General features: G+C 49.4%; 1 protein-coding gene across 1 annotated transcript in view; it reads right to left on the bottom strand.

Annotated features, from left to right (window-relative positions):
• Positions 1-21,433: 21,433 nt before the first annotated feature.
• CRY2 (cryptochrome circadian regulator 2) overlaps positions 21,434-25,470 on the bottom strand; it is an 83,988-nt gene continuing 79,951 nt past the window's right edge. The window contains exon 12 of the mRNA XM_068261714.1: positions 21,434-23,468. The gene's annotated coding sequence lies outside the window, so the exon portion shown is untranslated. The remainder of the gene's footprint in view (positions 23,469-25,470) is intronic.

Consider the following 25,470-nt stretch of genomic DNA (forward strand, 5'->3'; position numbering starts at 1 on the left):
GCTCAATGGACGCTGCGCGCGAAGCACGGCACACTGCGCGCGCAGCGCGGTGCGCTACGCGCGCAAAACTTTGCGCGCGGGAGATCGCGCGAGTTTCTTCTTATCACTCCTAAACTGAGTTTAGGCGTGATAAAGGGCTTTTCACAGGCGTGCAAACACTTTGCACCGCTTTGTGAATCAAGCCCCTTATGTCACACACCACATACACACACTGTACACACACACACTGCTTACACAACACACCACAAACACCTTACTAACACACACACTGTACACACACACCTTACTCACACACACATACACACACACACACACACACTGTACACACACACACTGTACACACACACAAACCACACATACACAAACACACTGCTTACTCACACACACAGTACACACTACACACACATACTACACACACACACACACACACACTGCTTACTCTCACACACACATACACTGCTCACACACACACCACCCACACTGCTTACTCAAACACACATACACACTGCTTACTCACACACACACTCACTGTTCATACACACACCACACACACTGCTTACTCACACTCACACACTCACCACACTGTGTACACACACACACACACACACACACACACACACACACACACACACACACACACACATTGTACACACACACTGTGTACACACACTGTACACACACTGTACACACTGTACACAGTACACACACTGTGCACACACTGTGCACACACTGCTCACACACACACACACACACACACACACACTGCTTACTCACACATACACAATCACTGTATACACACACACACACACACACACACACACACACACACACACACACACACACACACACACACACACACACACTGTATACACACACATGCACCACTACACACACACGCACACTGTACACACACACTGTATACACACACACACACACACACACACTGTACACACACACACTGTACACACACACACACACGCACCACTACACACACACTGTACACACACACACTGTATACACACACACACACGCACCACTACACACACACTGTACACACACACTGTATACACACACACTGTACACACACACACACACTGTACATACACACACAAACTGCACACACACACACACTGTATACACACACACGCACCACTACACACACACACTTTACACACACACACACACACACTGTACACACACACACACACACACTGTACACACACACTGTACAAACACACACACTGTACACACACACACTGCTTACTCACACACACACTACACAACTGTGCAGCTATTATAGTTAGTCCAATATAGCTAGTATAGTTGCCCCAGTATATTTAGTATAGTTAGCCCAGTATAGTTAGTATAGTTAGCCCAGTATAGTTAGTATAGCTACCCCTGTATAGCTAGTATAGTTAGCCCAGTATAGTTAGTACAGTTAGCCCAGTATAGTTACCCCTGTATAGCTAGTATAGTTAGCCCAGTATAGCTAGTATGGTTGCCCCTGTATAGCTAGTATAGTTGCCCTAGTGGCCCGGCAGAAAACTGCCCACAGACCAGCAGTGGGCCGCGGCCCAGTGGTTGGGGACCCCTGCGTGGTCCCCAACCTTTTTTGACCCACACCCACTTCCCTCCGCCCCACACTCACTTTTACCCTTCTATTCTTCTTCCCACACTAGCTTCCAGCATCAGTTGCTCACCTCCTGCAGACAGTGCAGACTAGTGTTGTCCGGATCATGAACGATTCGGATCTTTGATCCGAATCTATTTTATGAGTCGATCATCCGAATCATCAAAATGAACGATTCGGATCGCAAAAGGGGCGGGGCTAGGAGCGACACGCCCCCTCTCAGCGGGCAGCGGGGTCCTGGAAGCAGGGATCGCTCTGTTGGATGGGAGCCAGCCTTGCAGGGAGACAGGTAGATGAGAGAGAGGGGACATGGGTGCCACTGCCAGATATGTGTAGAGCACACATACTGGCTGCAATGTGCTGCTCATTATAGGCTGTCTGTTCCGTAGTTGTACACAGTGAACACATTGGAAGCTTTTGGCTCAGCACAGCTCAGTAACTTTGCAGACAGTGTGATTGAAAGGCAATATAATCCTCCTGCACTCGGCACTAAACAGCTGCACTTATCTTCTGGGAATGCTTTCTTTCACTGTGCGACCTTTTCTTTCAAAGTGTACAGATGAACATATAGGTGAAATATATGTAAAGCATATGACTTCAGCATGTGGGTATTACGTGCAAACATTTCTGCTCTCTGCTCGTCCCTTCTCTGTCCACTCCCTGCCCTCTGTCCATCTTCTCCCCCTTCTCTGTGTGTCCACTCCCTCCCCTTCTCCTGTCCACAGACCTGTCCTGCTAGTCATTTCACCCCCGAATGCTTCCTTAGTAAAATGATCCGAGATTCGGATCAAAGATCCGGATCTTTTCAATGATCCGATTCGAATCATCCGGATCATTGAAAAGATCCGAACTTCCCATCTCTAGTGCAGACTGAACTCTGTGGCTGGCAAGAGACCAGAGCGTCCCAGTCATCCTCACTGCTGCCACCTGGTGTCCATAAAGACATAAAGCATGCTGCATTACAAATAACAGACACTAGGTGGCAGCAGTAACAATGGCTGCTAGAGATGGGAAGTCCGGATCTTTTCAAGGATTCGCATCATTCGAATCGGATCATTGAAAAGATCCGGATCTTTGATCCGAATCTTTGAATCATTTTACTAGGGAAGCTTCTGGGGGTGATATGACTAGCAGGACAGGCCTTTCACTGCAGTGGACAGAGAAGGGGAGAAGATGGACAGAGAAGGGCAGGAAGTGGACAGAGAAGGGATGAGGTGGACAGACGGAGAAGGGGGGATGGTGTGCACTGGGCCTAAGCAACACAAGTGTATCACACACACAGGTACAGGGGCGTAGCAATAGGGGGTGCAGAGGTTGCGACCGCATCGGGGCCCTTGGGCCAGAGGGGCCCCGAGAGGCCTTCCTTCAACTGCAGTATTAGCTCTCTATTGGTCCTGTGCTCATAATAATCACTTCTATAGATACTTTAAATAGTGGTAATCATTTACTAGCTGTTCCCCATCCCCTTCTTGCACCTCTGACACTGTAGTTGCCATTGGCAGGTTTTGGTGCGCCGTATCAATTGTTATGTATAAAGTGCTTGGGGGGCCCCATTGTAAAACTTGCATCGGGGCCCTCAGCTCCTTAGCTACGCCACTGCACAGGTAGTCACTGAATGTGCTGCTGCTGGTGGGCTGCTGGCAGTGGGACACACACAGTATGAATTAGCAATGCTGTCTAAAAAACACAAGTGTCTCACACACACAGGTAGTCACTGAATGTGCTGCTGCTGGCAGTGGGACACACAGTATGAATTAGCAATGCTGTCTAAAAAACACAAGTGTCAGTTTCAAACACAGAAAAAAAAAAATTGATCACACGAGCAGGATGAGCTCTGAAAAGAGCTTTTCTGGGGCGCTATTATAGCAATAAGATTCAGCTAAGCAAGCTAAGAAGGCAAGAGCCTGACTAATCTGTCCCTAGAAGAACAAGTCTGCAGCAGCTGTCCCTATTCTGTCTCTAGCAGGCACACGAGTGAGGCTAATGGCCGCCGGAGCCGGCTTATATAAGGGGGGGGGGGGTGGGGCTCCAGGGCTTAGTATAGCCGGATTGGCTACAATGCGCCTGCTGTCTGTGATGCAGAGGGTCAAAGTTGACCCTCATAGAGCATTATGGGGCGAATCGAACTTCCGGGAAAGTTTGCCTTTGCCGGCGAAGGCGAACCACCCGATGTTCGCCTGGAACCGTTCGCCAGCGAACCGGTCGGCCCATCTCTAGTTTTAAACCATTCCATTGCTGCCCTGGCTTTATGTTTAGGTAGAGTGACCAGATATTTTTGTGGGTCCAACCTGGGACGGGGAGGGGGGGGCGGCGCGCGTTGCCAAAATTGGGGAGGACTGAGGAGCGCGCAGCAACGAAGACTGGGGGGGGGGGGCTGCGGCGCGCGCAGCACGCCGAAAACTGGGCATGCCCATGACATTGTATGGGCGGAGCTAACGTAATGATGTAACAGCGAGGCATAAGACAAACGAGACTTTGCATCATGAGTGTGCAGAAACTGTGTGATGCTAATAGTTTACCGTAACCACAAAGCAGCAAACATAGCCACCTATGACCATTAAATAATAAATGCAGTAACAGTTACCCCGGACACCAGAAAATAAACGCAATGGGCAACATGTCAGCACAAAATAAATGCAATGCGGGCAACATGTCAGTACAAAATAAATGCAGTGCGGGCAACATGTCAGTACAAAATAAACGCAGTGCGGGCAACATGTCAGTACAAAATAAACGCAGTGCGGGCAAACATGTCAGTACAAAATAAACGCAGTGCGGGCAAACATGTCAGTACAAAATAAACGCAATGCGGGCAAAAATTTCACCAGAAAAGAAACGCAATGCGAGCAAACATTTCACCAGAAAAGAAACGCAATGCGAGCAAACATTTCACCAGAAAAGAAACGCAATGCGGGCAAACATTTCACCAGAAGAGAAACGCAATGCGGGCAAACATTTCACCAGAAGAGAAACGCAATGCGGGCAAACATTTCACCAGAAGAGAAACGCAATGCGGGCAAACATTTCACCTGGAAAAGAAACGCAATGCGGGCAAACATTTCACCAGAAAAGAAACGCAATGCGGGCAAACATTTCACCTGGAAAAAAAAAACGCAATGCGGGCAAACATTTCACCTGGAAAAGAAACGCAATGCGGGCAAACATTTCACCTGGAAAAAAAAACGCAATGCGGGCAAACATTTCACCAGAAAAGAAACGCAATGTGGGCAAACATTTCACCTGGAAAAGAAACGCAATGCGGGCAAACATTTCACCTGGAAAAGAAACGCAATGCGGGCAAACATTTCACCTGGAAAAAAAAACGCAATGCGGGCAAACATTTCACCAGAAAAGAAACGCAATGCAGGCAAACATTTCACCTGGAAAAGAAACGCAATGCGGGCAAACATTTCACCAGAAAAGAAACGCAATGCGGGCAAACATTTCCCCAGAAAAGAAACGCAATGCGGGCTATCATTTCACCTGGAAAAGAAACGCAATGCGGGCAAACATTTCACCAGAAAAGAAACGCAATGCGGGCAAACATTTCACCAGAAAAGAAACGCAATGCGGGCAAACATTTCCCCAGAAAAGAAACGCAATGCGGGCAAACATTTCCCCAGAAAAGAAACGCAATGCGGGCAAACATTTCACCAGAAAAGAAACGCAATGCGAGCAAACATTTCACCAGAAAAGAAACGCAATGCGGGCAAACATTTCACCAGAAAAGAAACGCAATGCGGGCAAACATTTCACCAGAAGAGAAACGCAATGCGGGCAAACATTTCACCAGAAGAGAAACGCAATGCGGGCAAACATTTCACCAGAAGAGAAACGCAATGCGGGCAAACATTTCACCTGGAAAAGAAACGCAATGCGGGCAAACATTTCACCAGAAAAGAAACGCAATGCGGGCAAACATTTCACCTGGAAAAAAAAAAACGCAATGCGGGCAAACATTTCACCAGGAAAAGAAACGCAATGCGGGCAAACATTTCACCTGGAAAAAAAAACGCAATGCGGGCAAACATTTCACCAGAAAAGAAACGCAATGTGGGCAAACATTTCACCTGGAAAAGAAACGCAATGCGGGCAAACATTTCACCTGGAAAAGAAACGCAATGCGGGCAAACATTTCACCTGGAAAAAAAAACGCAATGCGGGCAAACATTTCACCAGAAAAGAAACGCAATGCAGGCAAACATTTCACCTGGAAAAAAAAAACGCAATGCGGGCAAAATTTCACCTGGAAAAAAAAAACGCAATGCGGGCAAACATTTCACCTGGAAAAAAAAACGCAATGCGGGCAAACATTTCACCAGAAAAAAAACGCAATGCGGGCAAACATTTCACCTGGAAAAGAAACGAAATGCGGGCAAATATTTCACCTGGAAAAGAAACGCAATGCGGGCAAACATTTCCCCAGAAAAGAAACGCAATGCGGGCTATCATTTCACCTGGAAAAGAAACGCAATGCGGGCAAACATTTCACCAGAAAAGAAACGCAATGCGGGCAAACATTTCACCAGAAAAGAAACGCAATGCGGGCAAACATTTCCCCAGAAAAGAAACGCAATGCGGGCAAACATTTCCCCAGAAAAGAAACGCAATGCGGGCAAACATTTCACCAGAAAAGAAACGCAATGCGGGCAAACATTTCACCTGGAAAAGAAACGCAATGCGGGCAAACATTTCACCAGAAAAGAAACGCAATGCGGGCAAACATTTCACCAGAAAAGAAACGCAATGCGGGCAAACATTTCCCCAGAAAAGAAACGCAATGCGGGCAAACATTTCACCTGGAAAAGAAACGCAATGCGGGCAAACATTTCCCAAGAAAAGAAACGCAATGCGGGCAAACATTTCACCTGGAAAAGAAACGCAATGCGGGCAAACATTTCACCAGGAAAAGAAACGCAATGCGGGCAAACATTTCACCAGAAAAGAAACACAATGCGGGCAAACATTTCCCCAGAAAAGAAACGCAATGCGGGCAAACATTTCACCTGGAAAAGAAACGCAATGCGGGCAAACATTTCACCAGGAAAAGAAACGCAATGCGGGCAAACATTTCACCAGAAAAGAAACGCAATGCGGGCAAACATTTCCCCAGAAAAGAAACGCAATGCGGGCAAACATTTCACCAGGAAACAAACGCAATGCGGGCAAACATTTCCCAAGAAAAGAAACGCAATGCGGGCAAACATTTCACCTGGAAAAGAAACGCAATGCGGGCAAACATTTCACCAGGAAAAGAAACGCAATGCGGGCAAACATTTCACCAGAAAAGAAACGCAATGCGGGCAAACATTTCACCTGGAAAAGAAAGCATTTACTCACCTGGCAGAAGTCTCCGGCCTCTGGCGCGCTGCTCCTGGGACCATCTTGCTCCTGATCTTCTCTCCCGCGCTGACAGGGCTACGGCAAGATGGCGCCCGAAGCCCTGTACTGGAGACACAAATAGTCTCCAGTACAGGGCTCCGGCAGCCATCTTGCCATAGCCCTGCTCGCCTGCCGGTGTCGGAACACCGGAAGACAGTTAGGCTGGAGCGGGGCTGCGGGCAATGAACTGGCACGGCGTCTATAGACGCCGCTGCCAGTTCATGAGTATAGAGTGGCCAGAGTCCCGAGGCCGGGACGTTCCGCGGCTGAAAGCGGGACGTTTCCCAGGACCTCATGCTGCCTGCGACAGCGGACCCGGGCAATCCGGGACGTCTGGTCACTCTAGTTTAGGGTCATTGTCCTGCTGGAAGGTGAACTTCTGCCCCAGTCTCAAGTCTTTTGCAGTCTCCAAGAGGTTTTCTTCCAAGTTTGCCCTGTATTTCGCTCCATCCATCTTCCCATCAACTCTGACCAGCTTCCCTGTCCCTGCTGAAGAGAAGCACCCTAGAGCATGATGCTGCCACCACCATATTTGACAGTGGGGATGGTGTGTTCAGAGTGATGTGCAGTGTTAGTTTTCTGCCACACATAGCGTTTTGCATTTTGGCCAAAAAGTTCCATTTTGGTCTCATCTGACCAGAGCACCTTCTTCCACATGGTTGCTGTGTCCCCCACATGGCTTGTGCCAAACTGCAAATGGGATTTGTTATGCTTTCTGTTAACAATGCCTTTCTTCTTGCCACTCTTCCATAAAGGCCAACTTTGTACAGTGCATGACTAATAGTTGTCCTATGGACGGATTCCCCCACCTGAGCTGAAGATCTCTGCAGCTCGTCCAGAGTCACCATGGGCCTCTTGACTGCATTTCTGAACAGCACTCTCCTTGTTCGGCCTGTGAGTTTAGGTGAATGGCCTTGTCTTGGTAGATTTACAGTTGTGCCATACTCCTTCCATTTCTGAATGATCACTTGAACAGTGCTCCGTGGAATGTTCAAGGCTTTGGAAATTTTTTTGTAGCCTTAAGCCCCATCTACACCATGGGACATTGCAGCGATCCGGCGGCTCGATTAGCCGCCGGATCACCTCTTCCGCGTGCCCGCCGCGTCCCCACTCGCCGCGCGTGCGCCGCATTCGATTCCCCGCCGGCGCCGCTTGACTCCCGCACGATTCCCTGTCATTGTCCCATCGCGGGGATCGAGCAGGGAATCGGCGGTGCGGAGATCCGTCCTGTCGGATCTTATCGATCGAGCCGCATCTACTCGTGTAGATGCGGCTTAAGCCTGCTTTAAATTTCCCAATAACTTGATCCCTGACCTGTCTTGTGCGTTCTTTGGACTTCACGGTGTTGTTGCTCCCAATATTCTCTTAGACAACCTCTGAGGCCCTCACAGAGCAGCTGTATTTGTACTGACATTAGATTACACACAGGTGCACTCTATTTAGTCATTAGCACTCATCAGGCAATGTCTATAGGCAACTGACTGCACTCAGATCAAAGGGGGCCGAACAATTATGCACACACCACTTTGCAGTTATTTGTAAAAAATGTTTGGAATCATGTATGATTTTCGTTCCACTTCTCATGTGTACACCACTTTGTGTTGTTCTTTCATGTGGAATTCCAATAACATTGATTCATGTTTGTGGCAGTAATATAACAAAATGTGGAAAACTTCAAGGGGGCCGAATACTTTTGCCACTGTATACTGGGGACATATACCCCTGACTACATATACTGGAGACATATACCCCTGCCTACATATACTGGGGACATATACCCCCTGGCTACATATACTCGGGACATATACCTCTGGCTACATATACTGGGCACATATACACCTCCCTACATATACTGGGCACATATACCCCTGGCTACATATACTGGGGACATATACCCCTGGCTACATATACTGGGCACTAGAGTTGGGCCGAACGGTTCGCCTGCGAACGGTTCCATGCGAACTTCAGTGGTTCGCGTTCGCGTCCCGCAGGCGAACCTTTGCGGAAGTTCGGTTCGCCCCATAATGCACATAGAGGGTCAACTTTGACCCTCTACATCACAGTCAGCAGGCCCAGTGTAGCCAATTAGGCTACACTAGCCCCTGGAGCCCCACCCCCCCTTATATAAGGCAGGCAGCGGCGGCCATTACGGTCACTCGTGTGCTGCCTGCGTTAGTGAGAGTAGGGCGAGCTGCTGCAGACTGTCTCTCAGGGAAAGATTAGTTAGGCTTAACTTGTTCCTGTCTGGCTGCATACCTGTTCTGTGAACCCACCACTGCATACCTGTGCTGTGAACCCACCACTGCATACCTGTGCTGTGAACCCACCACTGCATACCTGTTCTGTGAACCCACCACTGCATACCTGTGCTGTGAACCCACCACTGCATACCTGTTCAGTGAACCTGCCACTGCATACCTGTTCTGTTCAGTGGACCCGCCACTGTATACCTGTTCATTGAACCCACCACTGCATACCTGTGCTGTGAACCCACCACTGCATACCTGTTCTGTGAACCCACCACTGCATACCTGTTCAGTGAACCCGCCACTGCATACCTGTTCTGTTCAGTGGACCCGCCACTGTATACCTGTTCAGTGAACCCACCACTGCATACCTGTGCTGTGAACCCACCACTGCATACTTGTTCTGTGAACCCACCACTGCATACCTGTTCAGTGAACCCACCACTGCATACCTGTTCAGTGAACCCACCACTGCATACCTGTTCAGTGAACCCACCACTGCATACCTGTTGTGTTCAGTGAACCCGCCACTGCATACCTGTTCTGTTCAGTGGACCCGCCACTGTATACCTGTTTAGTGACCCCGCCACTGCATACCTGTTGTGTTCAGTGAACCCGCCACTGCATACCTGTTGTGTTCAGTGAACCTGCCACTGCATACCTGTTCTGTGAACCCGCCACTGTATACCTGTTCTGTTTAGTGAACCCGCCACTGCATACCTGTTCTGTTCAGTGGACCCGCCACTGTATACCTGTTCAGTGAACCCGCCACTGCATACCTGTTCTGTTCAGTGGACCCGCCACTGTATACCTGTTAAGTGAACCCACCACTGCATACCTGTTGTGTTCAGTGAACCTGCCACTGCATACCTGTTCTGTGAACCCGCCACTGTATACCTGTTCTGTTTAGTGAACCCGCCACTGTATACCTGTTCAGTGAACCCGCCACTGCATACCTGTTCTGTGAACCCGCCACTGTATACCTGTTCTGTTTAGTGAACCCGCCACTGCATACCTGTTCTGTTCAGTGGACCCGCCACTGCATACCTGTTCTGTTCAGTGGACCAGCCACTGTATACCTGTTCAGTGAACCCGCCACTGCATACCTGTTCTGTTCAGTGGACCCGCCACTGTATACCTGTTCAGTGAACCCACCACTGCATACCTGTGCTGTGAACCCACCACTGCATACTTGTTCTGTGAACCCACCACTGCATACCTGTTCAGTGAACCCACCACTGCATACCTGTTCAGTGAACCCACCACTGCATACCTGTTGTGTTCAGTGAACCCGCCACTGCATACCTGTTCTGTTCAGTGGACCCGCCACTGTATACCTGTTTAGTGACCCCGCCACTGCATACCTGTTGTGTTCAGTGAACCCGCCACTGCATACCTGTTGTGTTCAGTGAACCTGCCACTGCATACCTGTTCTGTGAACCCGCCACTGTATACCTGTTCTGTTTAGTGAACCCGCCACTGCATACCTGTTCTGTTCAGTGGACCCGCCACTGTATACCTGTTCAGTGAACCCGCCACTGCATACCTGTTCTGTTCAGTGGACCCGCCACTGTATACCTGTTCAGTGAACCCACCACTGCATACCTGTTGTGTTCAGTGAACCCGCCACTGTATACCTGTTCTGTTTAGTGAACCCGCCACTGTATACCTGTTCAGTGAACCCGCCACTGCATACCTGTTGTGTTCAGTGAACCTGCCACTGCATACCTGTTCTGTGAACCCGCCACTGTATACCTGTTCTGTTTAGTGAACCCGCCACTGCATACCTGTTCTGTTCAGTGGACCCGCCACTGCATACCTGTTCTGTTCAGTGGACCAGCCACTGTATACCTGTTCAGTGAACCCGCCACTGCATACCTGTTCTGTTCAGTGGACCCGCCACTGTATACCTGTTCAGTGAACCCGCCACTGCATACCTGTTGTGTTCAGTGAACCTGCCACTGCATACCTGTTCTGTGAACCCGCCACTGTATACCTGTTCTGTTTAGTGAACCCGCCACTGTATACCTGTTCTGTTTAGTGAACCCGCCACTGCATACCTGTTCTGTTCAGTGGACCCGCCACTGTATACCTGTTCAGTGAACCCGCCACTGCATACCTGTTCTGTTCAGTGGACCCGCCACTGTATACCTGTTCAGTGAACCCGCCACTGCATACCTGTTGTGTTCAGTGAACCTGCCACTGCATACCTGTTCTGTGAACCCGCCACTGTATACCTGTTCTGTTTAGTGAACCCGCCACTGTATACCTGTTCTGTTTAGTGAACCCGCCACTGCATACCTGTTCTGTCCAGTGGACCCGCCATTGTATACCTGTTCAGTGAACCCGCCACTGCATACCTGTTCTGTTCAGTGGACCCGCCACTGTATACCTGTTCAGTGAACCCGCCACTGCATACCTGTTGTGTTCAGTGAACCTGCCACTGCATACCTGTTCTGTGAACCCGCCACTGTATACCTGTTCTGTTTAGTGAACCCGCCACTGCATACCTGTTCTGTTCAGTGGACCCGCCACTGCATACCTGTTCTGTTCAGTGGACCCGCCACTGTATGCCTGTTCAGTGAACCCGCCACTGCATACCTGTTGTGTTCAGTGAACCTGCCACAGCATACCTGTTCTGTGAACCCGCCACTGTATACCTGTTCTGTTTAGTAAACCCGCCACTGTATACCTGTTCTGTTTAGTGAACCCGCCACTGTATACCTGTTCTGTTTAGTGAACCCGCCACTGCATACCTGTTCTGTTCAGTGGACCCGCCACTGTATACCTGTTCAGTGAACCCGCCACTGCATACCTGTTCTGTTCAGTGGACCCGCCACTGTATACCTGTTCAGTGAACCCGCCACTGCATACCTGTTGTGTTCAGTGAACCTGCCACAGCATACCTGTTCTGTGAACCCGCCACTGTATACCTGTTCTGTTTAGTAAACCCGCCACTGTATACCTGTTCTGTTTAGTGAACCCGCCACTGCATACCTGTTCTGTTCAGTGGACCCGCCACTGTATACCTGTTCAGTGAACCCGCCACTGCATACCTGTTGTGTTCAGTGAACCTGCCACTGCATACCTGTTCTGTGAACCCGCCACTGTATACCTGTTCTGTTCAGTGAACCCACCGCATCAGTGCGCATACCTGTGCAGTTAAGTGAACCCACCTACCTACGTGAGTGCACGCAGTGTGATATACCACTCCGTGCATACCCGATATGGACAAAACAGGTAGAGGAAGAGGTAGTGCCAGAGCCAGAGGAAGGCCACCCGGCAGGTCTGCGCGAGGTCGTGTAAATGTAATTTCGTGTGGACCTGGCCCACAGTACAGTGCTCGGAAGAAGGCACGTCCCATCACCTCCCAAGATTGTCAGGACGTGGTTGAGTATTTAGCGACACAGAACACCTCATCTTGCTCAACCACCAGCGCTACTACTAGCACCACTTCCGCTGCATTTGACACTTCGCAAGAATTATTTAGTGGTGAAATCACTGATGCACAGCCATTGTTGTTACAGCCAGATGAATTTTCACCAGCTCATATGTCTGAGTTACGCGGCAACACTATGGATGTAACGTGTCAGGAGGATGAAGGACCTACTGATGGTGCAAGTTTGGATTTGTCTGAGGCAAGCGAAGCTGGGCAGGATGACTACGATGATGACGGTAATAGGGATCCTCTGTATGTTCCCAACAGAGGAGATGAAGAGGGGGACAGTTCAGAGGGGGAGTCAGAGAGTAGTAGGAGGAGAGAAGTTGCTGAAAGAAGCAGGGGCAGCTCTTCGTCAGAAACAGCTGGTGGCAGAGTCCGGCACCATGTATCGCCACCTATGTACAGCCAGCCAACTTGCCCTTCAGCATCAGCTGCTGAGGTCCCCATAGTGCCCACATCCCAGGGTGGCTCAGCGGTGTGGAAATTTTTTAATGTGTGTGCCTCAGATCGGACCAAAGCCATCTGTTCGCTCTGCCAACAAAAATTGAGCCGTGGAAAGGCCAACACTCATGTAGGGACAAGTGCCTTACGAAGGCACCTGGAGAAAAGGCACAAACAGCAATGGGATGGCCACCTGAGCAAAAGCAGCAGCAGCACACAAAAGCAAAGCCACCCTCCTTCTCCTCTTCCTCCTCCATCAGGTGCATTATCTGCTTCTGCCGCTTTCTCCCTTCCACCTTCACAGGCACCCTCCTCCACTCCGCCTCTGCCCTTGAGCGGTTCCTGCTCCTCTGCCCACAGCAGCAGTCAGGTGTCCGTGAAGGAAATGTTTGAGCGGAAGAAGCCAATTTCGGCCAGTCACCCCCTAGCCCGGCGTCTGACAGCTGGCGTGGCGGAACTATTAGCTCGGCAGCTGTTACCATACCGGCTGGTGGACTCTGAGGCCTTCCGTAAATTTGTGGCCATCGGAACACCGCAGTGGAAGATGCCAGGCCGCACTTATTTTTCGAGAAAGGCCATATCCCAACTGCACCGTGAAGTTGTTGAGAGGCAAGTGGTGTCATCTCTTGCGAAGAGCGTTGGGTCAAGGGTACACCTGACCACGGATGCCTGGTCTGCCAAGCACGGGCAGGGCCGCTACATTACGTACACAGCCTATTGGGTGAACCTGGTGGTGAACGATGGCAAGCAGGGCGCAGCGGACCAAATTGTGACACCTCCACGGCTTGCAGGCAGGCCCCCTGCCACCTCCTCTCCTCCTGCTACATGCTCTTCGCTGTCCTCCTCCTCCTTGGCTGAGTGGCAGTTCTCCTCTCCAGCTACACAGCCCCAGCTCCGCAGGGCCTATGCTGCATGCCAGGTAAGACGGTGTCACGCCATCTTAGACATGTCTTGTCTCAAAGCGGAGAGTCACACTGGAGCAGCTCTCCTGGCTGCTCTTAAGAAACAGGTGGATGAGTGGCTGACCCCGCACCACCTGGAGATAGGCAACGTGGTGTGCGACAACGGCAGCAATCTGCTTGCCGCTTTGCATATGGGGAAGCTGACACACATACCCTGCATGGCACATGTCATGAATCTAGTGGTTCAAAGATTTGTGGCAAAGTACCCTGGCTTAGCGAATGTCCTGAAGCAGGCCAGGAAGTTCTGTGGGCATTTGAGGCGGTCTTACACAGCCATGGCACGCTTTGCGGAAATTCAGCGCAAAAACAACATGCCGGTGAGACGCCTCATTTGCGATAGCCCGACTCGCTGGAACTCGACCCTGCTCATGTTCTCCCGCCTGCTAGAACAGAAGAAAGCCGTGACCCACTACCTCTACAACTACAGTAGAATGAAACAGTCTGGGAAGATAGGGGTGTTCTGGCCCGACAACTGGACACTGATGAAAAATGCATGCAGGCTCATGCGGCCGTTTGAGGAGGTGACCAACCTGGTGAGCCGCAGTGAGGGCACCATCAGCGACTTAATTCCCTACGCTTACTTCTTGGAGCGTGCTGTGCGTAGAGTGGCGGATGAAGCTGTGAATGAGCGTGACCAGGAACCGTTACGGCAGGAACAGGCATGGGACCAATTTTCATCAGACCCAGCTGTTTCCTCAACACCTGCGGCAGCACAGAGGGGGAGGAGGAGGAAGAAGAGAAGTCGTGTGCAGAAGACGAGTCAGACTCAGAGGATGATGAGCAAGGTGTTTCTTTGGGGGGGGAGGAGGAGGAGGAGGGGACAGCGGCAGGAGAACAACCTTAGCAGGCATCGCAAGGGGCTTGTGCTGCTCAACCTTCCCGTGGTATGGTACTGGGGGGAGGAGGTTGACTTACGTGACGTCAGTGAGGAAGAGCAAGAGGAGATGGAGGGTACTGGATCCAACTTTGTGCAGATGTCGTCTTTTATGCTGTCCTGCCTGTTGAGGGACCCCCGTATAAAAAACCTCAAGGGGAATGACCTGTACTGGGTGGCCACACTACTAGACCCTCGGTACAGGCACAAAGTGGCGGACCTGTTACCAACTCACCGGAAGGTGGAAAGGATGCAGCACATGCAGAACCAGCTGTCAACTATGCTTTACAATGCCTTTAAGGGTGATGTGACGGCACAACGCCAGCAAGGTACCACTGCCACTAATCCTCCTCCCGTGTCCACGCAGTCAAAGACAGGACGCTCCAGCGATCTCATGGTGATGTCGGACATGCGGACATTCTTTAGTCCAACGCCTCGCCGTAGCCCTTCCGGATCCACCCTCCACCAACGCCTGGAACGGCAGGTAGCCGACTACCTGGCCTTAAGTGTGGATGTAGACACTGCTGTGAACAGCGATGAGGAACCCTTGAACTACTGGGTGCGCAGGCTTGACCTGTGGCCAAAGCTGTCCCAATTTGCCATCCAACTTCTCTCCTGCCCTGCCGAAAGCGTCCTGTCAGAAAGGACCTTCAGCGCAGCTGGAGGCATTGTCACAGAGAAGAGAAGTCGCCTAAGTCACAAAAGTGTTAAGTACCTCACCTTTATCAAAATGAATGAGGCATGGATCCCGGAGGGCTGCTGCCCGCCCCAAGACTAAGTCAGTCCCCGCACACACAGCATCTCTGCCTGCACGCCGTGTGACTGGCTGCCTGGCCTGCCCCAAGAAGACTAAGTCGCTCCCAGTCCCTCCACACAGCATGTCTGCCTGCAGGCCGTTTGACTACCTTCTCCGCCACCACCAACAGGGTCCGGGACTCCAGGCGAATTGCTGAAGCTGTAATAATTTTTCTGGTGCGTGTACATGACTGCCTAATTTTTCTGGCTGCACTGCGGGCAGCTGCAACAACAAAAGAAAAGGCATGTACATGCGCCCATTCCCCTTCGTGATCATTACCTTGCCGTGGTGAAGGGGCTTGCGTATCACAATGAAGCAATGACCAGCGCCTAGATGAGTGTCTCGGGGGGCACACCCACGATAATAAGGTCGTTGCCTCATTGTGGTCAGACCAAATTTGATCAGCTGGACAGTCACTGTTCTGTCATTCAGCTACATCAGCCAGGCGACCATATGGGCTGTAAAGCCACCAAAACCTGCACTCTCGCCATGGTGCGCACCAGTCCAGCACGGCCGTCACTACACAAACAGCTGTTTGCGGTGCGTTACACGGTGAGTTTGGTGTGTCAGTGTGAAGCAGTACCTTAATTACACTACCTGATTGATGTATACACATGCAAGATGTTTGAAAGCACTTTAGGCCTGTCATTTAGCATTCAATGTGATTTCTGCCCTTAAAACGCTGCTTTGCGTCAAATCCAGATTTTTCCCTGGGACTTTTGGCATGTATCCCACTCCGCCATGCCTCCCTCCAGGTGTTAGACCCCTTGAAACATCTTTTCCATCACTTTTGTGGCCAGCATAATTATTTTTTTTTTCAAAGTTCGCATCCCCATTGAAGTCTATTGCGGTTCGCGAACTTTAACGCGAACCGAACCTTCCGCGGAAGTTCGCGAACCGGGTTCGCGAACCTAAAATCGGAGGTTCGGCCCAACTCTACTGGGCACATATACCCCTGGCTACATATACTCGGGACATATACCTCTGGCTACATATACTGGGCACATATACCTTTGCCTACATATACTGGGCACATATACCCCTGGCTACATATACTGGGCACATATACCTCTGACTACATATATTGGGCACATACACCCCTGGCTACATATACTGAGGACATATACCCCTGGCTACATATACTGGGCACATATCCCCCTGCCTACGTATACTGGGGACATATACCCCTGCCTACATATACTGGGCACATATTCCCTGCCTACATATACTGGGGACATATAACTCTGGCTACATATACTGGGGACATATACCCCTGACTATGTATACTGGGCACATATACCTCTGTCTACATATACTGGGCACATATACCCCTGCCTACATATACTGGGCACATATTCCCCTGCCTACATATACTGGGGACATATACCCCCGACTACATATTCTGGGCACATACACCCCTGACTACATACACTGGCCACATATACCCCTGCCTACATATACTGGGCACATACACCCCTGCCTACATACACTGGCCACATATACCCCTGCCAACATATACTGGGCACATATACCCCTGGCTACATATACTGGGCACATATACCCCTGGCTACATATACTGGGCATATATACCCCTGGCTACATATACTGGGGACATATACCCCGCCTACATATACTGGGCAAATATACCCCTGGCTACATATACTGGGCACATATACCTCTGTCTACATATACTGGGCACATATACCCCTGCCTACATATACTGGGCACATATACCGCTGCCTACATCTACTGGGCACATATACACCTGACTACATCTACTGGGCACATATACCCCAGGCTACATATACTGGGCACATATACCCCTGCCTACATATACTGGGCACATATACCCCTGCCTACATATACTGGGCACATATACCTCTGACTACATATACTGAGGACATATACCCCTGGCTACATGTACTGGGCACATATCCCCCTGGCTACATATACTGGGCACATATACCCCTGCCTACATATACTGGGCACAGATTCCTCTGCCTACATATACTGGGCACAGATTCCTCTGCCTACATATACTGGGGACATATACCCCCGACTACATATACTGGGGACATATACCCCTGCCTACATATACTGGGCACATATTCCTCTGCCTACATATACTGGGGACATATACCCCCGACTACATATACTGGGGACATATACCCCTGCCTACATATACTGGGCACATATACCCCTGGCTACATATACTCGGGACATATACCTCTGGCTACATATACTGGGCACATATACCTTTGCCTACATATACTGGGCACATATACCCCTGCCTACATATACTGGGCATATATACCCCTGGCTACATATACCCCGCCTACATATACTGGGCACATATACCCCTGGCTACATATACTGGGCACATATACCTCTGCCTACATATACTGGGCACATATTCCCCTGCCTACATATACTAGACACATATTCCCCTGCCTACATATACTGGGCACATATACCGCTGCCTACATATACTGGGCACATATACCGCTGCCTACATCTACTGGGCACATATACCCCAGGCTACATATACTGGGGACATATACCCCTGCCTACATATACTGGGCACATATACCCCTGGCTACATATACTGGGCACATATACCCCTGGCTACATATACTGGGCACATATTCCTCTGCCTACATATACTGAGGACATATACCCCTGGCTACATGTACTGGGCACATATCCCCCTGGCTACATATACTGGGCACATATACCCCTGCCTACATATACTGGGCACATATTCCTCTGCCTACACATACTGTGGACATATACCTCTGGCTGCATATACAGGGCACATATTCCCCTGCCTACGTATACTGGGGACATATACCCCTGCCTACATATACTGGGCACATATTCCCTGCCTACATATACTGGGGACATAACTCTGGCTACATATACTGGGGACATATACCCCTGACTATGTATACTGGGCACATATACCTCTGCCTACATATACTGGGCACATATTCCCCTGCCTACATATACTAGACACATATTCCCCTGCCTACATATACTGGGGACATATACCCCCGACTACATATTCTGGGCACATACACCCCTGACTACATACACTGGCCACATATACCCCTGCCTACATATACTGGGCACATATACCCCTGGCTACATATACTGGGCACATATCCCCCTGGCTACATATACTGGGCACATATACCCCTGCCTACATATACTGGGCACATATTCCTCTGCCTACACATACTGTGGACATATACCTCTGGCTGCATATACAGGGCACATATTCTCCTGCCTACGTATACTGGGGACATATACCCCTGCCTACATATACTGGGCACATATTCCCTGCCTACATATACTGGGGACATAACTCTGGCTACATATACTGGGGACATATACCCCTGACTATGTATACTGGGCACATATACCTCTGCCTACATATACTGGGCACATATTCCCCTGCCTACATATACTAGACACATATTCCCCTGCCTACATATACTGGGGACATATACCCCCGACTACATATTCTGGGCACATACACCCCTGACTACATACACTGGCCACATATACCCCTGCCTACATATACTGGGCACATACACCCCTGACTACATACACTGGCCACATATACCCCTGCCTACATATACTGGCCACATATACCCCTGCCTACATATACTGGGCACATATACCCCTGGCTACATATACTGGGCATATATACCCCTGGCTACATATACTGGGGACATATACCCCGCCTACATATACTGGGCACATATACCCCTGGCTACATATACTGGGCACATATACCTCTGTCTACATATACTGGGCACATATACCCCTGCCTACATATACTGGGCACATATACCGCTGCCTACATATACTGGGCACATATACACCTGACTACATCTACTGGGCACATATACCCCAGGCTACATATACTGGGGACATATACCCCTGCCTACATATACTGGGCACATATACCCCTGGCTACATATACTGGGCACATCTACCCCTGGCTACATATACTGGGCACATATACCCCTGCCTACATATACTGGGCACATATACACCTGGCTACATATACTGGGCACATCTACCCCTAGCTACATATACTGGGCACATATACCCCTGGCTACCTCCTTCTGGGGTCATCTCTAACCCTGGCTTCCTGTTCTGGGGACATCTATACCGCTGGCCATCTATTCTGGGGACACCTATAGACCTGGGGCTACCTTTTTTGGGGAACCACTGCTGTCAGATTAAGGGGTCTATTCATAAAACATTTGCGGAAAAAAAATCTTGGAGGGAAAACACAGCATCGGTATTAGAGACTTTTGTGTGCCAATTCATAAAATGTTTACTCTTGCGATAATAGGTCGGGGAATTCCCGCGCTAAACTGGCGGTTCTGCTGAGTTGTTACATTTGCTGCTGAGTTGTTACATTTGCTGGCTGAGTTGATACATTTCTCGGTGCAGAGACAGAGTTACAATAAAGGAGGCAGCACCAGCATCCCTTTACATGTGCATTTTTTTTTTTTTTTTTTAAACGGCCTCTGTTTGCCCTGAATCTTCTCTGAATCTGTCTATTAGTGTTTCTAAATAATCTATTTAATTGCTGCAGTTTAGAAGAACTTCAATAAATGTTACACATGCAGGCTGTCTGATGTACAGTTTTTCTGAAAACAGGTACCCAAGGGGTTAAAAAAAAACACAGCCTTGGTATTCTGGGATGCCTTGTTTGCTCTGCTCTCACTGCTGCAGCTGCCTGGGAGATCTTTCTCATTCACTTAGCTGTTATCTTGGCTGTTACCACTGGCTTATCATGTTATCTAAACAGCCAGTGTTCTCTGACAGAATTCTGTGTTATCTAAACAGCCTGGATTTGTTGTGATAATCTCCGCACAAGGCGGTAATTTCCCGCACTGCACAGGAATTGTAGCTTTTCATGTGGAAACAGTTTTTAGGAATGAACACTTTGCTAAATGGTCGGGAAAGTCAGCTGTTTTGAGCTTTATGAATAGAGGCCTAAGTGTATTTTGGGGAACGGCTGACAGATTATGTGTATGTTGGGGGAATCGCTGCTGCCAGATTACATCTATTTTTGGGGGAACCACTGCCATATTATCTGTATTTTGGAAGAACCTCTGCCAGATTACGTGGATTTTTGGTGAAATGCTGTAAGATTACATGTATTTTGGGGGAAGGGGGGGAAACATGGCATAGTGGACAGCACCGTTGTGTAGTGGGGTTAAACTATAATCCGACGAGAGAATCTGTCACTTGCATGCCTGAAGGTTAACTCTTTCATGCGGAAAAAGAATCAGCACGGTTATTAATATGTTTGGCACTGTACTTACACGTTCATATCGTTACCACAGGTACATTAATCTGACATCCCTAGAGCCGCCACTGACCAGATACAGTAAACATTCCTTGTAAAGGGTCATCGGTTTTCATTAAAAAGGGGGAAAAGGGGGAACATCCTCTCTTACCAGTAAGCGGAGGGGACAATATGCTGCAGATTGACCAGTCTCTTTATTTATTTATTTATTTATTTAGCTGCTCTTTATGTTTTAGAGCAAAAATGTAATTTGGAATTTTAGCCCAGTTTCAAGAAATCATAGATCTGAGCTGCCACATATGCAGAAAAGACAAATGCAAATAGCTGGCGGTTTAAAATACATTTATTACACAAACATAATATTTACATACAGCTTATGTAAGATTTACACATATGCAAAACAACGGATCACAGCCCCGCACACTGCTGGTTCAGATGACCTCGGGACTGCCCACAGCTGGTTCAGACGACCTCGGGCTCGCCCACCGCTGGTTCAGACGACCTCAGCCACGCCCACCACTAGTTCAGATGATCTCAGCCCCACCCACCGCTGGTTCAGATGATCTCAGCGCTGCCCACCGCTGGGAGGGAGGAGACCCCTGGTGCTGCCGGTTCTGTTTAGAGCGCTAAACATCACAGGTTACTTTGAGAAAGTTTATTTTTTCCTGATTACAGCAGGAAAAAAAGTTTTGTTCTCTTATTTCAATATATATACTATTTGCTCTCTATTGCAGTCCAACTGCACCAGAGGATTGCAAAACAAAAACATCCTGTCACAGAGGGACGTACAGCACACCCCTTCATACAGCGTGGGTGGAGCACTTCCTTATAAGGAGGCATTCCTTCCAGTCACTGAGATGGGAGGTATCTGCAGGTAGGTACAGCACACCCCCTCATACAGCATGGGTGGAGCACTTCCTTATAAGGATGCATTCCTTCCAGTCACTGAGATGGGAGGTATCTGCAGATAGATATGTGACACACCCCCTCATACAGCGTGGGTGGAGCACTTCCTTATAAGGATGCATTCCTTCCAGTCACTGAGATGGGAGGTATCTGCAGATAGATATGTGACACACCCCCTCATACAGCATGGGTGGAGCACTTCCTTATAAGGAGGCATTCCTTCCAGTCACCGAGATGGCAGGTATCTGCAGGTAGGTACAGCACACCCCCTCATACAGCGTGGGTGGAGCACTTCCTTATAAGGAGGCATTCCTTCCAGTCACTGAGATGGGAGGTATCTGCAGGTAGGTACAGCACACCCCCTCATACAGTGTGGGTGGAGCACTTCCTTATAAGGATGCATTCCTTCCAGTCACTGAGATGGGAGGTATCTGCAGGTAGGTACAGCACACCCCCTTATACAGCATGGGTGGAGCACTTCCTTATAAGGAGGCATTCCTTCCAGTCACTGAGATGGGAGGTATCTGCAGGTAGGTACAGCACACCCCCTCATACAGCCTGGGTGGAGCACTTTCTTATAAGGTGGCATTTCCTTCCAGTCACTGACATGAGAGGTATCTGCAGGTAGGTATGTGACACAACCCCTCATACAGCGTGGGTGGAGCACTTCCTTATAAGGAGGCATTCCTTCCAGTCACCGAGATGGCAGGTATCTGCAGGTAGGTATGTGACAGCAGTCAGGCGTGGCTGGGCACAGGGATAAGGAGGGTATCTGCAGACAACGGTCAGGTGTGGCTAGGTAGAGGCGATCAGGGGGGTATCAACAGTCATCTTTCAGGTGAGGCTAGGCAGAGGCAATCAGGGGGGTATCTGCAGACATCGGTCAGGTGTGGCTAGGCAGAAGTGATTCGGGGGGGGGGGGGTTATCTGTAGACAGCGGTTAGGCGTGGCTAGGCAGAGGTGATCAGGGGGTATCTACAGTCATTGGTCAGGCGAGGCAGCGGTTGCCAAGGGGGTATCTGTAGACAGCGGTCAGGCGTGGCTAGGCAGAGGTGATCAGGGGGGGTATCTGCAGACAGCGGTCAGGCGTGGCTAGGCAGAGGCGATCAGGCGGGGGTATCTGCAGACAGCGGTCAGGCGAGGCTAGGCAGCGGTTGCCAAGGGGGTATCTGTAGACAGCGGTCAGGCGTGGCTAGGCAGAGGCAATCAGGGGGGTATCTGCAGACAGCGGTCAGGCGTGGCTAGGCAGAGGCGATGGGGTGGGGAGTATCAGCGGGCAAAGAGGTGAAACGTTCCTATAAGCTTCTATACATCATTATACACAGCTCATTGACAAAGTCCATCGGGGATCCCATCATCTATATACAGTCTTGTTCTGTCGGAATTATTGCGATCCTGCTGCTCAGGGCGGAGCCAGAGGATGTTACAGTCAGATCTTCTCTACAGTGCAGCATCTGATGAGAGAGACAAAGAAGACGTTTAATGTGAGGAGCTTATAACAGAAAAATGTACACTGCCAATGGGAGGAGCTTATAACCAGAGACTATACTGTGCTAATGGGAGGAGCTTATAGCAGGAAACCTTATAGTGTGCTAATGGGAGGTGCTTATAACCGGAGACTGTATACTGTGCTACTGGGAGGGGCTTATAACAGGAAACCGTATACTGTGCTAATGGGAGGAGCTTATAACCAGAGATTGTATAATGTGCTAATGGGAGGTGCTTACAATTGGAGACTGTAGACTGTATACTGTGCTACTGGGAGGGGCTTGTAACAGGAAACTGTATACTATGCTAATGGCAGGTGCTTATAATCGGAGACTGTATACTGTGCTAATGGGAGGAGCTTATAACAGGAAACCGTATACTTTCCTAAATACACAAGTAAACTAAAAAAATAAAAGCAAAAAGATATAAATGCATTCTACAAGTTCAAATGCATCACAGCAGTAGCTGAGTGCTCAGAGGCAGCCATCTCAATGCTAAGGTGCATACACACATTCAAGTTCGATTGGCCAATCTCTGACCAATTTTACTGACTTCATGGAGTAAGACGGCCAGCTGAGTGAACACTATGAGCAGATTGTGTGTCGGTAACTCTCATACTACATGGAAGAGGTAAAAATGGACAATCCTAACTGGATGTGTGTAGCAGGCGGGGTACACACTGAGATATTCTGGCCAATTTACTGTCAGATCAATTATTCCCAACATGTCCCATCTGATTTCCGTTCACTTCAATAAGAAATCGATTGGAAAATGCTTGAAAATTGATCGGAAAGCAAATCGGACATGTTGCAAATAATCGATCTGACAGAAAATCTGACAGAAAATCTCATCATGTGTAGCCAGCATTAGATTCAGTGGGCGGATCACTCAGAAGACATGACTCCAACACGGTTTCTTGTCATGAGCGCCATCTGGCGGCTGTTGGTAAACCATTTAATGCAGAATTTCATTATAAAAAAATTCAAACATGTAACAATGACACAACGGTGCAAATTATTCCGAGTTGAAACACGATTATGCAAATGTATGCAGCTTGAAAAAAAAAATGGAACCTTGTTTATCCTACATGGTAGCCCATAGACCCTATTAACGGTTTCCTTTTTCTCCTTCCTCCCTCGTCTCGTCTTCCAGGAAATTGTAGGATGTCAAAAGCCAGCTTACATACCTCGGCTGGGAATTGAACCCAGGTCTAGTGCTTGGTAGGTAACCAACATATCCATTATACCACCAACACTACTAGCTGAAGCCAGCCTAGTATGTACCATTATGATATATCCAAGAGAAAAATGAGCTTGCTTAGGGAATTGTAGCATGTCAAAAGCCAACTCACATTGGCTGGGAATAGAACCCAGACCTACCGCTCTGTAGGCTGCTATCCTAACCATTATACCACCAACACTACATGCTGAAACTTATTGGAGCCGACTTACTTTCCCCCCCCCCCCCCCCAAAAGACCCACATACATCCCCATAAAATCATTCAACAGCAACTGCATGCACAGTCTTTGTGGTACACAATTGGTTAGCGCGTTTGGCTGTTAACTGCAAGGTCATTCCGTTTGGATGGAACGGAATTGCTTTTTCAATCTGGCGGAATTCCGAAATTGCCTGTGAAATTCTGCAGGTATCCGTCGATGGCTGAAAATTCAGCTCAATTTGGGGTGGGGTGGGGGGGGGGGGGGGGGGGGGGAGAGAGGGAGAGAGAGAGAGGCCCCTGCCCTCCCGGCTGCTCACAGTGTAACTGGCACTATGGCTGCAGCTGCTCAGCACTACCACCTGTTGGCCACACAGTGCCCCTGCCCTCCTTGCTGCTCAGTGTGACTGGCACTATGGCTGCAGCTGCGCAGCACTGCCACCTGCTGGCCACACAGTGCTCCTGCTTTCCAGGCTGCTCAGTGTGACTGGCACTATGGCTGCAGCTGCTCAGCACTGCCACCTGCTGGCCAC

The sequence above is a fragment of the Hyperolius riggenbachi genome, chromosome 11, assembly GCF_040937935.1.
Source record: "Hyperolius riggenbachi isolate aHypRig1 chromosome 11, aHypRig1.pri, whole genome shotgun sequence".
NCBI classification, from domain to species: domain Eukaryota; kingdom Metazoa; phylum Chordata; class Amphibia; order Anura; family Hyperoliidae; genus Hyperolius; species Hyperolius riggenbachi.